Here is a 6,303-nt window from a genome sequence, read left to right on the forward strand (position 1 = left end):
TTTTGGATAAAAATTAAATTACTAGCTAGTACGTATCTCAAAAATTTTCTATGGCCACCATAGCAAAAATTACTCAAACGTGATTCAATCGCAGAGAGTCAAAATTATAACTGTCTAATTGCATATCTCCGAGTATATGTTTTCTACTTAGTGATAGCAATAGATACAGTAATCTGCAATTAAATAAAACTCTACAGCTTCTATCTCGTTTACAACAATTAGTTATGGATAACTGGAGACTCTGATACATATACTCGTAAATACATGCAGCCGTATAAACTAAAATTATCACTGTAATATAGATAAAGATCAATACGATATAAGGTGGCATATATCTATACACTCCGGGCAGTTGCGCTTATTTCAGTCGGCCTAAATATACAGTAGTGATACCTTTGCCCTCTGTAACGATGATTGCTTGAATTAGAAAAAAGCTTTTTACCATGTTATGCAGTTTAAAAGTGAGAATTTCAATGCTTATAAGAACGTTGAACAGTAAATAAGTCATTGAGACGGTTATTGATACGGTATATAATTGTGGCGGCATTCCAAAATATCCCCAAATTTATCACTAAAGTCTATTGCATTATACCTCCTTGCGTTCTACTTAGTCTTGTTTATTTCACGATCGATAGATAACTGAAAAGTATATCAATCTTCTTATTTAGATTCCACTGCACTATTCTAATAGTAAGGATTCGATCAACACTGCATACGTAAATACATCATCACGTATAGGAGTATCACAATCAATCATAACATTGATGCCGGAACAATAACATTTTCAAAACTTCAGTCACTACCGAAGCCAACTAGTTTAATTTATCTTTTGTGAAAGATAGCTAATCTGTTCGTTATAAAGAGGCTCTTTTACTTTCCGCCTGTCGTCTACTGTCATTTATCTGCTGCTACTTTCTTTCTATTTAATTAAGGCTATAGAATAGCCTATTTATATCAATTTTAAGAGAATTTATTTTATTTCAGATTCTAAAATAACACTCAAGTCATCAAATCAAAAAATTTCTAGTGGTCTGTGAAAGGATTCATTTCTTTTACATATCGAATAGATCAAACTATAGTTTTTTTTAACTTTTCACTAGTAATTGGGAGTGCTCATAAGATCTCTACCCCAGTAAATTGTACGTAGGAATATGTTTCTTATTAATGTAATATACTCTCTTCGTACTAGTAGTAGCGTAATCACATATTACATAAATTTTACTGGAATAACACTACCGCGTAAAATTATCATCTTGTACATTGTACAGCATCAATAGTACTTATTATTATTTTTTAAAGAAACCATAGATTGCTTTATAAAATATGGCATATAACATATGAATAAGTTAATTGGGATTGGAATAGGCATCAGTGACCTTTACTTTTTCCAGCCATCGATGCGCAGTCAAATATAACATTGGTAGTCATTAGTTTTTGATGAAGGTAAGGATTGTCTGATAAATTATGAACAGGCCAACTTCGACCAGGACAAGCATCAATGACCTTGATTTGCTTAGTCATAGATACCGTCATATACTCCACAATACAATTTTTAATGAATATGGCGTTATCTTGATCGTATTGGAGCCTTAATAATTAAAAACATTATTGTCTCATATCGTCTAGTATTTGCTTAAAGAATGTTTTACCAGCATACCGTCCGTATACAATGCGGTATATAGGCTAATATCAATGCTCGATATGGTTATCGTATTTTGTTAAACCCGTCAAAACTTAATTCTGGGTTTATATCTTCGATAGTGGAATCAATTTTATAGTATATGACGGTCTACCACATGTTATGATTAGTTAGTTCTTTTTAATTCCTTTTTCTTCACGTAATAAGTTATCTGGAAATTGCCGTATTCTACATCAACAATACAGCAGTCTCATTTTATCGGCCATGGCGATGATGATTCTGAAGTTGCCGCCGTTTTGTCCATCAAGGCAAATCTACTAGACTATTTCATCGTAAAATAATATCAATTAGCTCATCAACCTACGGTTGTTTAATAATAACTAAAACATGCAAAATGTTACGGCATCAGTACTCGGCAACCTTTAAGTTGACGTGATCAATTTATAGAAAATACGCCATTGGATCTGTTCTTTCAAAGAATAAGTGGAATAGCTGTGTTCTAATTAAATTTGATACAGCATTATAAGAAGTTGTATGATCTATTTTAAACGCTTTTTGATTACTGATGGATAGGGTAATCTCTGCACATAAAGGTGTAATTACTATGATTATGATTATCAACGAGGACATTGCCGCAGTAGTAAGAACCGTGGATTCATCCGACATTTTCAATTCGTATAATGGCGTCAGATGATTATATGGCACATTAGATTTGGCCACCAACTGTGCTATTTATTAATTGATCTTAGTTACCGACAATTAATGAAAGAGAACTCGTACTTAAAGAACAATTAATTCTATAAATATCTATATGAAACTGTTATGACTAAGGTAATTAGGATGATTTTTTCTTGGGATAAGAAAGTAATGTTTAAAGATAAATCCTTAAATACCGACATTCAAAGTCTAATTTTACCGCTATCCTGTCTTTTAAATACATCGCATTGATAACATCGCCTCCATTCCACATTGGTACGTGTAGGTGAAAACGAGTTTAAAGATCTCAATATCCAAAAGCAAAGTCAATTTTTTATGTTGCTGAAGTTTTAATCTTGGCATCCTCATTTATTAACCAACTTGCGTCTCTACTTCGTTAGATTGATGGATGTTTAATAAAATTTTCATGTTAGAAACTTAGTGCCATCGAAGGAGAAAAATCTTGAGGTCAAGATAGAGTTTTAATGGTAAATGAGCATACGCGTAAATCAGATAAAGAAAAGGTTTTAATCTTATCTCGTTAAACTTTGCCAAAACCTACTCAAATCTTCGTATCCTATCCCAGAAAGCAGCAAAACTGCAGTAATTGTTGCCGGCTTATTATCTGGTAAGTAAATGCAATGATGATATACTTAAATTATTCATAACAACTTTATAAATATCGTCGGTTGTATCCTGAGATGCTAACTTTATCGCGATTATGAAAAAACAGAATTGCGGTAACTCTTAAATTGGTATAATTAATCGTTCAAATTTTATTTCATTTACCGTATCTAATATATGAACTAAAGATTTTTATCTGTCCCATATCTGTATAACTAATTTCGATTGGTATTTTAATGTTTGATATCGTCGAATGATAATCCAGATACATTAAGATTAAGATTTTTTAACGTTTTTTAAAGATATTGAAATTTCACTATAATAGTATGCATAGTATCTACTATACATGCATATTCCTCAATGAGTAAAGACTGAAAATTTTAGAAAGAAATAGCTTAACTTTGAGGTTCTTTAAAGTTCACTTTACATAGTTATGTCTACTAATAATCATATGATCACTTTAAAGATTAAGATCAAGAGACTTAAATAATACCATATGGTTCTAATATAAACATTCCTTTTAGTTCGTCCTCTGTTTATAGTATACACTTTTGATACTAGTAACGATGTTCTTTACTATCTATTGCTAAGAAATTTGAGCCATAAGTCATTATTGCTGTATGGATAGCATATCATACACTCACTTTGATATAATGCTATAAGCTACAGTAGTATTTATGTACATATATAGGCCCATACACAGAGTAAATTATATGTAAATTACAAATTAATATCATTACCTAGCATAAAGTGGTGCAAGTACCCATCTTACTTCTATTAGTCCTATCAGTTACGTGTGGCTTTGATGATTATGATCATAGTGACATGTTCTTCATCTAGTACTAAAAACTTAGTATCACCTATCTTTAATTATGACTATTTAATTAGCGAATGCACCGTACCGACGACACCATGTATTCTTTCATTGCGAACAAATTTTTAGCAGATATATTGGTCATCGGGAGCTGTTCATTTGCATATGCTTTGACTACCTAGACAACTGTTTGTTTTGATTAGCCCCGGATTGATTTCAAAACAAATCGAACTTTACGTTTATTATACTTTAACAGCGTTATAAGGTTCATTGGTTAACAATTGCAAGAAATAAACACCTAGCAACTGCCAACGTATCCGTTTCTAACTATCTTTCTTCCTTATTCCTGTTTTGTAAAAGTAAAAGCTTCCCCTTCAATTTAATGAGAATATAGACTGGCTAAATATACTACTCAATTTGATAATTGATCACTACCGTAGCCGTTCCATACAGGTACTGAATATCTATCTTTACGATCATTTGCAATTAAAAAGTATTCATAAGTGATTATTAGAAGCAAACCACAAATTTATAAGGAGATTACGACAGCGAATCTAAATTTCGTGAAGGCTTTTTTAGTCGGATTTAAATAGAATCAGAGCATAGACTTTATGAGAAGCAGATGAAGATCTAAATAAATTAGAAAGGACAAAATCCAACTAATGATCAGTCTTGAATGAAACATATTATATTGAAATTAAATTTGTTAATTGAAAAGTGCTTTATTAATATTATATGTCGCTTTTATAATTTACTTGCGTTCTTATTAAACTGCCATTTCGGCCATAGTCCATTCTCAACTAATGTTAGATGATTCGCGGAACGAACTGTACTATCTTCTATCGTATTATTTTTTAGTCGCAGTGAAAAATTCATAATCTATAAAGATTATTTGAATAGTGATCTTTTATTGTTGATTTATTACTACGATGCAATCGAATCACAATCATTTTTGATCTACGATAAAGCATAAATATTCTAAATATGTAAATTAAATTGCCATGTGTCCATTCATACTAAAAATAGTAGTACGACAAAATCTTCCATTCCCACTCGATCACTTAGCAATAAAACCATTTGATGCCCGCTTTAATTTCTAAAATCAGTACTTTCTTTGCCTTATATTAATTTACCATGTCCTTCGCAGTTAGTATCGAATTCATTCACAACAGGAAAAAATTACTTTGCTAGGTGGACTGCCCATCTACGTAATTTTACTTGTTATAGATTTAGCCTTGCCTCTCATTCACGTTAGCCAATTTATAACAATAAATTATCTTGTAATGTTTACATAAACTAATAGCTATGGACATTGAACAGGAATGAAAGGTTAATTCAAAATAATTTAGGTGCAATGTAAAACATGAATTTTTTTTTAAATCTAGTAAGGCGTGTAAAAATAGAAAGATTCAGAGATGATATTTCTCATTTTCCTTCGCTAGGACTTTAAGTTCAAAACTTAGTTATTATATTTATGGATACAGAAGACATCAGATCTACCTCTTAAAAGATTTAAGTAATATAGTTTTACAGTAACCTCACAATTTGATTTGAGAGCTTTATTTTTCTCCTCCTCTGCAAGGAATAAACACATGTTACGGTAGAAACCATATATCTATAATATGTTCTAGAAATTATTCTTGTAGGCTAAATTTCGACGATGTTGTTTTAATTTTACGTCGGACGACATGGAGCGAAATTTAATAACTAAGGCGTTATTTTTTAATATTTATAACCAATTTTACAAACTTCATTACAATTAACACACTAAATATTACATTCTCCTTCGATTTTATTTTGTAATATCTAGTCAGAGGGAGAGCTACAATTTGAGCATTCGGGCCGATATCTCTTACTTATTATAGTTGATTCGAAATTAATCTAATCAATTCAATTTCTTATATTAAGTTATATTATTGGCTTATTGAGCAGCCTAATCGTTTGATATTAAGCAGGTTTAATATTAATGAAAAAGCCCATTAAGCATACTTTATTAGACGACATAAGGTTAAAGCCACTAATGAGAACATTAGTTGAAAATTAATTTCTTAGATGATCTAAGGCTATAAATATCTAATCGGGCCTACCCAGTATTTAGTGTTTAGATCAGTGTTAATATTGATTCGTAGTGCGGTAAGATAGCAAGTATGATAGAATATGAAATAAAATCCAGCCATTATCATTAGATTTTGTAGCTAAAGGAATCACAAATCAGTTTATATCATATGCAACATCAAAGCTAACACCGATTGATCTTTTAGTTCTACTATTATAAGATTGCGAATCATTCTGCCATATTCGTAACGGTTGTTATAAATGTCATCCTCATTTTAGCTCCAGCTAAGATTTGCTTAGTAACGTGCTGCTATAATAATAATAACAGCAGTTCTTTGTACCCCTGTGTGATTGCAGATCGAAATATAATAATCTAAATTATTAATTTCAGTAAACAAGATGGAAGAGTTACGCGATACAACTATCCAAGTTACTAAAGATAACATCAGTGAAAATTATGGTTTTCAAGTCAAGA

This window comes from Trichoplax adhaerens, genomic scaffold (assembly GCF_000150275.1).
Source record: "Trichoplax adhaerens TRIADscaffold_1 genomic scaffold, whole genome shotgun sequence".
Classification (NCBI taxonomy): domain Eukaryota; kingdom Metazoa; phylum Placozoa; class Uniplacotomia; order Trichoplacea; family Trichoplacidae; genus Trichoplax; species Trichoplax adhaerens.